The sequence below is a fragment of the Grammomys surdaster genome, unplaced genomic scaffold (assembly GCF_004785775.1).
Source record: "Grammomys surdaster isolate TR1022 unplaced genomic scaffold, NIH_TR_1.0 125179, whole genome shotgun sequence".
Taxonomy (NCBI): Eukaryota; Metazoa; Chordata; class Mammalia; order Rodentia; family Muridae; genus Grammomys; species Grammomys surdaster.
This window is the reverse complement of record NW_021620071.1, coordinates 351977-363993: the sequence shown is the minus strand read 5'-3', so window position 1 is coordinate 363993 and position 12017 is coordinate 351977. Positions and strand designations below refer to the sequence as shown.

The window sequence follows — 12017 nt, the reverse complement described above, 5'->3', positions numbered from 1 at the left end:
CATGGAGAGAGGGTAAAGGGAAGGAAGGAGGGGGGAGGGAGGACCTGCTGGCGAGGGATCAAGGGATCAAGAGAGTGAGGAGGGGGCAGGCAGCCCCTTTTATAGTGGGCAGGACTACCTGGCTGTTTCCAGGTAACTGTGGGGAGGAGCATACCTGGGTGTTGCCAGATAACTGTGGAGGTGGTGTTTAGACAGAATACTAACAGGCTGGATGATGAAAACCAAATAGGAAATTGCTAATAGGTGACAATAAGAGTTCAAGTTCATTGTTTTTTTTTTTTTTAGCTGTTGGGAACTTTTTTCCCTTTGCTCAGGTGTCTGCAGAGCAGCTCAGGACCACTCAGTGGTGGCTCCAACCCACTCGGTGGCCTGCGCTATGGGAGCTGCTGACCAGTCCTCAGTGGCTGTCTGCGCACTCCAGTCGTCCGTGGGGAACTGCTGGATAGGCACAGAGGGTACCTGCACACCCTCAGACCAGTCAGCCACCTCAGGCTGAGTCACAGTGAACTCAGGAGCTGGTGCAGTCCATTCACCCTGGAATTCCTCCTTGGTCACAACCTTCTCAGCAGCAGCCTGTTCCTCCTTCTCAATCTGCTCTGGGTCTCTATAGAAGTAAAGATCAGGCATAACGTCCCATGGGTGTTCACGGGAAATAGTACCTCGCATGCGGAGTACTTCCCGGGCCAGCATCCACCACATCAGACCCACTGAATGAGCTCCCTTGTTGTTGCATGGGATGGCAATGTCCACAAAGCGCAGGGGAGAGTCTGTGTTACACAGAGCAATGGTGACATAAGAGGCCTCTGTGAGGGGCTGGTGGTCAGCCCTGGGATCAGTCACCACTAGAAGCCGTGGCTCCCTGAAGGCTGCTTGGATCCGATTAGTGAAGGTCCCAGGTGTGAAGCGGCCAGCAATTGGAGTGGCTCCTGTGGCAGCAGCAAACTTGAGCACAGCTCACTGGTCAGTGTTCCTGGAGGAGATGACACTGATGTCAGCAGGGTTCTCAATGGCAACAATGGCCCGAGCTGTGAGCAACAGCTTCTCCCAGGTCCTCTTTAGATTTATGATGTAGATACCATCACTTTTCCATTTGTAGATGTACTGCTCCATCTGAAAGTCAAGATTAGTGCCACCTAAGTGGGTTCCTTGAGCAAGGAATTTGAGGACATCCTCCTCCTTCACCTGCAGGACGGCAAGGGCTCCGGACATTGTGTAAGTTTCCCTTTTAAGTTATGATGGGAACCAAGAACAACGCCGTATGGACCCATCCCCGGGTAGCGCGGGGGAAAAAAAGCCTTTCTTGTTTTTTCAAGTCAGGTTTCTTCTGTTATAGCCCTTTAGTTGTCTAAGAACTCACTCTATAGTCCAAGTTGTCCTCTGCCTCCTGAGTGCTGGGATTAATGGTGTGTACCACCACACCCAGTGCCTGAGAGTATCTTGACCCTTCAAATTATATTATGGATACATTTTTGAGAAAAACCAATAGCCAAAGTAATTCTATATGAAAAAAAATGCCACACCTGAATTCAAACTGTACTACACAGATATATTGACAAAAGCTGATACTGATTAATCTAGGGCTCGAGATCAGGTTCATTTTCACAGCCAGTTAAATAATTAAAAGGCAATTGTTGTGTAACAAGTCCTGATTGGACCTTGAACTTGTTGAGCCAGTCCATCAACAAGAGGAGGCCTGCGTGCTGGTGGGCAACAATAGCAAGCTCCCAGGATTTTGTCTCAAATCAGGAGTTTGCCATCTTGGAAATTTACACCTTTACTATCACATCCCATCTCCCTATTTTTCTGCCTACCAGGGGAGTCCAACTAACTCCTAGTCTCTCAATACCTTAATCTGAAATTTGAAGCTTTCAAGTTATTAAAATAAAACACTTCAAGATATAGGTATAGATAGAGACTTTCTAAAAAGACCTCCAGTAGTTCAGGAAATAATAGCAAGAATTGACAAAAACAAAAATCCTTTACATAGCAAAGAAAACAAGAATGAAAAGATACTAAATGGAGGAAAAAAACTTCACCAACTACAGATCTGACAGGACATTATGATCTAGAACATATAAAGAACTTTAAAAATTAAAGACCAGTGGGGTTAGAGAGATACTTAGTAGTTAAAGGCACTCACTGATCATTGAGAGGTTTCCAAGTTCAGTTCTGTTTTGTTTTTTTGGTTGAGACAGAGTCTTACTTTGTAGATCAGACTAGCCTCAAAATCATATTAATCCTCCTGCATCAGCCTCCCTTGTGCTAGGGCTACAGGGACAAACTCCATTGCATAGCCCAGTTTGTTTGCTGGCAACAAAGTCTCATGGAGACCCTGACGTTGTACTCACCATTTTAAACATCTAACAGGAGTCGATAACTAAGGACTGATGTAATACAAAGCAGAGGCTGGATCTATAACAGGGCCGTAAACACTGCTCAGAAAAGAACAGCCACAGTCTTCCATGGAGAAAAGCTGACAGATCCCAGCCCTCTTCATCCACACCTGTGGTGGCCTTAACTGACAACCACATTCTCAGTCAGTACCAGTAGCTGTCTCAGGAATGGAAAAGCATTTTTCAACCTGTCTCAGCACAGTGTGTAGCTGTCAATTACTACTTTGTGGGCTCTTCTTTCTTCCACCCTTCTCCATCCTTTTTTTCTTCCATCCTTTCAACCCTCTAACACTAGATTAGGAAGAAAAAGGATAGAGGAGAAAGGATAGAGATCCCTGATAGAGGGTATATAACATTTATATACGCTCTGAAAGGCCCCCCAGAGTTGTAAACATCACACAATCGCAGAAACTATCTGCAGCTGGCAAAACCATGCCCCTGCTAGAGCATGAGGCAAATCAGTCAGCTGCTGTTGACAATCTGAAGCAGCCTCATATCCCTACATCTGGGATTAAAATGAATGCACATTCTTATAATTTCTATGCTATTCAAAGAAACCAAAATTACGAAATTGTCACTATAACAGTGCCATGGAGTTATTCTGACACTATTAGAGTAAAAAACTCCTGATCTTGGCACATACCTTTAATCCTAGCACTTGGGAGGCAGAGGCAGGTGGATTTCTGAGTTCGAGGCCAGCCTGGTCTACAGAGTGAGTGCCAGGACAGCCACGGCTACACAGAGAAACCCTGTCTCCAAACCAAACCAACCAAACAAACCAAACCAAACCAAAAAATATAATTCAAGGCATGTGTGAAAATAAAGCAGGTTTTAGAAAACATATTTAAATTTCTTATGAGCATAGACGTTTTGCCTTCATATATGTCTGTACACCATGTATATACCTGGTACCCAAGTTTTGGATGGTTGTGAACCAACATGTCTATGCTGGGAATTGAACCCAGGTCTTTTGCTACAGCAACATGTGCTCTAATTAATTAGAGACAGGTTTTCTTTCCATAATGATAGCTGTCTATGCACAACAGGCTAGCCTCAAACTCACAGATATCTGCCTACTTCTGCCTCCCAAGTGCATGTGCCACCTTTTGCCTGCCTGGCAAGACTGGCTTTTATGATAAATTCCTGTTGTCTTTTTCCATAGGTCAGGACTTGCTTCCTTCCGAACTTCCCCATCTCATTGGTTCAGGACAAAAAGCTTTATTTAATGAATATTCTGAGGTTTGAGATTTGGACTCAGTCACATGCTGCTTGCAACTTCCCAAACTCTCAGAATTCTGAAAACAGCTGGTGTCAGCCCACAGCTGGGGAGGGGAAGGAGGGTCTTATTACTTCCTTCTTATCTTTAACTCTGAAAAACTCTAAAAGCACCTCAAACTGAAAATGAACCACAATAATTTGTTTCTTGCACTAGTAAATTCTAGAGAAATATTTAAGATTTTATTGTATGTATTTGGTTGTTTTGCCTATGTGTATGTGTGCACCATGTTTGTGCCTGATACCTTGAAATGTCAAAAGAAGGTTTTGGATACCCTGGAACTGGAGCTATAGGATAGTTGTGAGTTTTTGTTTTGTTTTAAAATGTGGAATCATCATTTTAACTCTGAAATAGACTCTTCTTGGTCTCATATCACAGGGTTTTTTTTTTTCCTGTATCCCCAGTGATATGTTTTGTAATGTGGTGGCATAATGCATCAAGAGGGGTTGCCTTAGTGGGCTCATGCTGGGGTATCTCCCCCCGAGCCAGCCACAGGATGGGTCTAGTATAAAATGAAGTTTATTTGGGGGTATGGGAAGGGGGTTGAGAAGGCAGAGAAAGAGAGGGGACAGAGAGGGACAGAAGAGGCTAGCTGGGAATATGTGGAACTGAAGCCCAGGATTGTGCACTTTCAGGCCAAGTGCTCTACTACTGAGTTAAATCTATCTGTTTATTTATTTATTTATTTATTTATTTATTTATTTATTTATTTTTGAGACAGGGTCTCACTGTATAGCTCTAGCTGGCCTGGAATTTGCTATATAAACCTGGGTGGCCTTGAACTCATAGAGATTTGCCTGCCTCTGCCAGCCACCAATCCTAGCTTTTTGTTTTTGAGACAGAATCTCATGTATCTCTTTCTCTTAAATTCGCACCTATAATACAACAAGAAACTAATTTTAAAATTTTATGCTGGGTGTGGAGGTGTTGGGAGCCAACTCTGAGCAGAAAGTGGCTATCATCTTTGCAGCCATCTCAGGCCATATACCCTGACAAAAGACTTGTTTTCAACAGCCCACAACAGCTGAGCACACTCTGATAAACATCTTGTTTTTCTCATATATCCTGTTTTGTTGTTTAGTGCCCCCAGCTGCAAGGCACACGTGGTAAAGTGTCTTCAGCTGCATTCCTCTGCTTGTGCTTATATATACCCATGATTTCCTTTCAATAAACGGGCCTTGAACACACATCCTGTTTTGTCTCTATTCTTCATGTCTCTCTCCCCTCCATCCTCTCTTCTTGCTAGACCCTGACCCGCGGACTGGAGCAGCAGAACGGGGGCCGTTATAAAGTGGCCCCCGAATGTGGGGCAGCTTGGGCTGTTACATGGAGGTACACACCTTTAATCCCAGCACTCAGAAGCACTTACCATGAGAGAGCTACATTTAAACACATCACACCCATGCAAAGAGCCAAGTCAGCCACTCAGTAAGCTATCTGCAAGTTTTTTCCCTCATAAGTTTTACTAGCTGTACTAACCTGTTTATTGCTTGAGACTACAAATGGTTTACTGTGTGAGTGTTATTTCATAGTCACCTGCAATGTCTTGCAAATTCCAAACCTCAGGAATAGCTGGGCAGTGGTGGCATACGCCCTTAATCCCAGCACTTGGGAGGCGGAGGCAGGCAGATTTCTGAGTTCGAGGCCAGCCTGGTCTACAGAGTGAGTTCCAGGACAGCCAGGACTATACAGAGAAACTCTGTCTTGAAAAACAACAAAAAAGGAAAGGTATGCTTAGAAGAAAACATATATTAAAGGTATATAATAATTACTTTACCAAGGCCCAGTAAACTATTGTTCTAGGGATAGGAATTTTGGGAAGGAAAAGAACAGCATTTCATTAAGGGACTCTATGCCACCTTATCTTATAGCATGGCTTAAGGTACGCCTACCTTCCTAGAGGTGGTGGTACCTTAGTTAGGTGATTGACCCAGCCCAGCTGGAATGTTAGTTATTTTTTCCCCAGGTGAGAGATGTTATTTTCTTGACCAGAAGGAGAGTTTCCCTCCATCTGTAAACTATAGTGCAAGTACCAGGGGCCCTATAAGCATTCTTCTGTGGTAAACTCAGTCCAGTCTTCCTTAAGTGGCTGTCTTCCTTGGGCAGAAAAACTGATATTCCAGAGGCAACCAATTGGGTTGGCTGACTTTTTAGGAATATTTCCAGATGCTTCTGTCTTCGCAGTTTCTAGGAATATGCCTGTGTTTCATGGTCATACTCATTGATGGCCCAGCTATCAGCAAAGTTTAATTTATGGAGGCATTTTTTTGAATTGCAGTTCCTTCACATAGAACTATAGCTTGTGTCAAGTTGACAAAAACAGAAACAGTATCTTAGGGTTTTTATTGCTATGAAGAGATACCATGAGTACAGCAACTCTAATAAACTCTCATATCCATTTAATTGGGGCTGTCTTACAATTCAGAGGTTTAGCCCATTATCATCATGGCAGGAAGCATAACAGCATACAGGCAGACATTGTGCAGGAAAGGTAGTTGAGAGTTTTACATCCAGATTGGCTGCAAGATGAGAGAATAACACTGGGTCTAGTTTGAGAATCTGAAATCTCAAAGCCTGCCTCCAGTGACCTACTCCAACAAGGCCGTACTTCCCAATGTTTGTCAAGTAGTTCTACTCCCTGATGACCAAGTATTCAAATATATATGCTTATGGGGGTCATCATATTCAAACCACCACAGTAAACCACCAGTAACCAGGACACCCCCTCATGCCTAAACCTAAAAATGTCTTTTTTTTAGCCCCTAGACAATGACTCTCAGTGAGTTCAAATGTCCAAGGAGGCCAGAGACATTGGATCCCTTTGAAGGTAGAGGTTGTGAGATGTCCAGTGTGGATGATTTATACAGGATCTCTGCTTGCTTACTTTCTCTTAAATTTTCATCTATAGTGATATAATGAACTTATTTCTAAAGCTAAACTTCCCCTTATCCATGAACTTCTTCATTCTTCCAGTTCCCAATACAACAGACATAGAAACCACTAGCCTGGGGTGGCTTTGGTAAGTACTGATTTTCCAGGACTCTAGTCCACCAATATTTTGCCCACCTGTTCTCAAGAACCCCACTTTCCATTTGGATCAGTACCAAAAATAAATGAGCTATCAATCCATAAAATACATGTAGGGGACTCCAATGCATAATACTACATGAAAGAAAGCAATCTGAAAAGGCTGCAGTCTACATGACCCTTCTAGAAAGAAATAAAGCAATGTAACAGTAAAAACAAAAATCAGTACTTGTAAAGAATTTGGAAGGAAGAGATGAGTGAATACAGTACAGAAAACTTTCAGGATACTGGAATGGTGGGGACCTGTGACTATCCATGTGTCTAAATACATAAACTTTACTACACCAACACTGATCACTAAGGTGAATGATGGGTTATTGGAGATAATGAAAAACCAATGTTAGGTTCATGGATGCTAACAAATGCACTGGATACACACTGGGTTCAGGAGATCTGTGGAAAGATCTCTGCCCTTTCCTCTTATTTTTGCTGCAACCCTAAAACTACTAGAAAAAGGAAGCATTTTTTTGTTGTTGTTTTGTTTTTGTTTTGTTTTTGTTTTTTTTCGAGACAGGGTTTCTCTGTGTAGTTCTGGCTGTCCTGGAACTCACTCTGTAGACCAGGCTGGCCTCGAACTCAGAAATCCACCTGCCTCTGCCTCCCAAGTGCTGGGATTAAAGGCATGCACCACCACTGCCTGGCAAAGGGAGTGTTTTTAAACAATATTTTAGTCTTTAAATTTTTATTTATTTATATATATATATATAGGTATTTTGTCTGCATATGTTTCTATGTAGCACATGGATACCTGGTGCCCTTGGTTCCCCTGGAGCTGAAATTACAGACAGTTGCAAGCCACTGTGTGGGTGCTGAGAATTGAACTCAGGTCCCCAGAAGAGCAGTCAGTCCTTTTAATTGCTGAGCCATCTCTCCAGTCTCATATTTATTTTATTCTTAATTGTACACATGTGTTTATGTCTGTGTCTGTGTTGTGTCTGTGTGTTTGAAAATGAATGGTGAGTCCTGAGGAGACTAGAGGAATTAGACTCCTCAGGAGGTGTTGGAGTCAAAGGAGGTTGTAAGTCCTCTGCAAGAACATTAAGTGCTCTTAACCACTGACCCATCTCTCCAGCCTCAAGAAAGTTTATTTTTAAGACCTGAAGGGTTAAGGATATAGCTCATTGGTAAGATGCTTACTAGCTAAGCACAAGGTCTTACATTTAGTTCTTGTCATTGAGGGGGAAAAGTGTCCAGGAATAGTATCATATGCTTATAATCTCAGTAATGGACAGATAGAGGAAAGAGGATCAGAAATTCTAGACTAGCTGGAGCTATATAAATTTGTGTGTGTGTATATACACATATAATATGGAGAGTTATAAATTAAATTTACCATCTATTTAGTTATTTTTGAGACAGGGTCATGACATACAGCCCTAACTGTCCTGATAAGTAGTTAGATGGACCAGTTCCTCCCAGATGTTGGTATTACAGGTATGTGTCACCTTACCAGATGACTCTTCACATTTTATTCTTTTGTTTTGTTTTTTGTTTATTTGGGTTTTTTTTTTTTTGAGACAGGATCTCAATGTAATTCTGCCTGTCCTGGAACTCACTGTGTTGAATAGGCTGGCCTGGAACTCACAGAGATCTGCCTACCTCTGACTCCTAAGTAATGGGATTAGAGTGTTCCACCATGCCTGGATGAAGCTTAAAATATTCAACATCTACTTCCATACTTGAAATGAATATTTCATATGTGTGCATGTGTATGCATGTGCTTTTCAATGACATGACACATGTAAGGAGATCATAGGGCAACCTACAACCTGCAGGAGTTGATTCTCTTCTTTCTATCATGAGGATTCCAAGTATCAAGCACAAATTGTCAAATTTGTGGGCAAAAGCCTTACACACCAAGGCAGCTTGCCAGTCTGTGAAGTGGAAACTTTGGTTTCTTTGGAAAGTCAGTTGCGTTGGATGGTGTTTTGTTCAGGCAGACACACTGAATGTTTTCCTGGCTGCTTTCTTTCTTTTTTTCTTTTTTCTTTTTTTTTTACTTTATTTTATTTTTCCTGGCTGCTTTCTACCATCTTCAAAGTTGCTGGAAACTGAACCCAAGAGATGCTGCTAAGCCACAGGCAAGGGCTGGTACCATGAAAACATAAACATAATACTGGTAGAATGGCTCAAGACCTTTCTCTCCTATTCCAGCCTTCTAGTTTCCCTCAAATACCCTATTGGCAATGCCTAACAGATAGCCAGGTGACAAAGAAAAAGTGTAAGTGTGGTGTCTATGTATCACCATCAGCCTCTTAATTAGAACAGTGTGGTGTGGTTCCTCTTCCACCTGCCTGGCTTTGCAACATCAATTCAAAGCTTTCTTTGTACACATGACTTTCCATCATCAGCAACAATAAGTTTGTGGTTTTGCCTAACAAAATGCTTTTATACTAATGTGTTCCTGCACTTGCCACAAGAGGGGAAAATATGGTCCCCATAGTCTTGGTAACTGTCTTAAGTGACACTCACAGTGAAGATGATGTTAGCTTTTCCTCTACATAAGTCATGGCCAGGAGACTTAATTATAAGGTTAACCATCAAAACAATTGCTCCTTAGTATAAGAAACCTAAGTAAGGGATTCAGAAAACCAATTAGTTAATAATATGTCTAATATATAATGTCTATATACATATGTTAACTAATGAAATTGAGGAAGTAATTATACATTACTGGTCTTATTTATATAATAAGAATTGAAAATGAAGTTTTTTTTTTATTAGTATTGGGGATTGAATTCAGAGCTGTGCATTCTAGGTATGAATGCTCTATATCCGTAGCACTTGATTTTTCTACATTCTTTCTCTTTTGCATATTTCTTTGTTTTCTTTGTTTTCTAAGACATGTTTTTATGTAGTCTAATGTCCTCAAATTCATTATAGAGCTGAAGCTGACTATGAACTAATTGTTCACCTTCCAAATGCAAAGATTACAGGTGTATACCAGTGTCAAAAGCAAACTGTCCCAAATAAAATGTTATATTGGCATCTGCATGATAGGCCCTGGGAACTGGTGATCCTCAGGAAGCACCTCACAAGCTGCTGAGTTCATGGATGGTCCTAGCCTTGTCACCATAGCCACAGGCTTCAAAGCCTATTGAGCACTAGGTGGCTACCACAGAAAATGATACTTTTTCCTCTCATGTACATATGGAAAGTCCTCTGTACAGTTTGTGTCCTTCTAAGAGTTCTCTCCACCTGTCTTCCCCAAGCTTTCTGTTACTAACTTACAGCAGGAGGATTTCTGAGTTGGAGGCCAGCCTGGTCTACAGAGTGAGTTCCAAGACAGCCAGGGCTACACAGAGAAACCCTGTCTCGAACCCCCCCCCCCAAAAAAAATACAGGTATTTATTCATTCTATGAGTTCTGTTCCTTTAGAGAATCCTGTACACCCAGCTCTTGGGAGGCTGAGGTAAGGAAGACAAGTTCAAGGTCAGTCAAGGATACATTGTAATACCTTGTCTCACAGAACAAGAATTTTTTTTCCTGTTTTGTTATATAAGCTATTTCCTTTTGGGCCTTAGTGTGTACCTGCCTTCGTGGAGTATGTTGAGATCAGACCTTAATTGTGGTTAAATGGCAACAGAGGATATCTTCTTGCAAGTGAGTAACATGTGTGAGTCTCACAGACATGACAAGAATGAAAGGTGCACAGTTTCATTGGTAAACATGCCAACCATCAGTGAGATCCACCTATAGCCTGAGGTGGCAGAAAAGGTGTCAAGGTCTTATAGTGTCACAAGAAGTTTTCAAGTGTTCAATAGTTTGATGATCAAATGATGGTCACATGAATCAATATACACAGGTAAAAACCTCAGATGTGTATTTTATGTGCACTCACCCTCAACAAGAATATGTTCAATGAACAGGCTAAATAAGTTCATACTTAATATTAATTAGGGCTAATCAACCATGACAGATGCAAGAAGAATAGGGAAAATTTTGGAGATGAAGTAAGGGCCAGATAGACTCTGTAACAACTGTAGTCTCAGTATTGAGAATCCCTGGCTTGTGGGTTCAGTGAGAGACTCTTGTCTTAAACAGTAAGGTAGATGGAGAGTGATGACTGAGTAAGAGTACTTGCTGAGTTCAAATCTCTAGCACCTACATAAAATCCAACCATGGTCATACACTCCTTAGACCCTTAACACTGTGTGATTGATGAACTTGCTGGTAGTCAGTCTAGATTCAATGAGAGACACTTTCTCAAGGGAATAATGGGAAAGGGACAGAGTAGGACAGCAGATCTCTTCCTCTAGCCTCAATTTGTGCATACACACTTACATTAAAAAAAATAATTAAGATGGGCACTGATTGAGGAAGTCTGGCCTGCATACATGTGCATATAAAGAAAGTATGCCTTTTTTGGGAGGTTTTGTTTGTTTGTTTGTTTGTTTGTTTTGGTTTTTAGAGACAGGGCTTCTCTGTGTAACAGCCCTGGCTGTCCTAGAACTCACTTTGTAGACCACGTTGGCCTCAAACTCTCAAAGATCTGCCTATGTTTGTCCCCCAAGTGCTGAGATTAAAAGCTTTTGCTGCCACTCCCTGGCTAATTGTGCCATTTTAAAAAGGAAGTAACCCAGACAGGCCTAAAGGCTCTCTGAATAGAGGTATAGGTCTGTTATCCTGAACACGTAACTTCCACTTGGCACTCCCTGCAGCTCTTTCTGACCTGACTGTCATATCTGTGTTCTATTTCTGAAAGCAGCCAGTAGCTGCTCCCATACTCCCATGCCACACTTCACCTCCGCCTTTCTCCACCTACTTGGCAAGAATAGAAGTTGGAGAATGTCAGTTGAGCTGCCATGTGCCTGAGTCAAAAGACTATTATTATGGCAGAATCAGTAAACACATTGGGGATGGCACATGTAGCAGGCTAATGTTACTTCAAATAGAGATAGTGGGAATAAGGAAAACAGCTGACTCTGAAGGGGTTCTCAGTGAATAGGAACAGAAAACTGGCCAACAGCTTGGAAGCACACAGCATTAGGACTGGAGATTTTTGACGGTAGAGGCTGTTATAGGGAAGCAAGAGCTACAGAAAAGCAAAGGTAAGACTGTAGTAAATCACAGGGTATGAAGGGGAGTAGATGCCTCAGTGGAAGAGCCTGGGGCTGGGCTGGTGGTGAGAAAAAGAGGGAAGACATTTTGTTGTTGTTTTAGAAACAGAGTTTCACTGTGTAGCCCTGGCTGTCCTGAAACTCACTGTGTAGATCAAGTTGGTCTCAAACTCACAGAGATCCACCTGCCTCTGCTTCCTG

General features: G+C 42.0%; 1 pseudogene; it reads right to left on the bottom strand.

Moving 5' to 3' along the window:
• Positions 1–311: 311 nt before the first annotated feature.
• LOC114637152 lies at positions 312–1209 on the bottom strand (annotated as a pseudogene).
• Positions 1210–12017: the final 10808 nt, after the last annotated feature.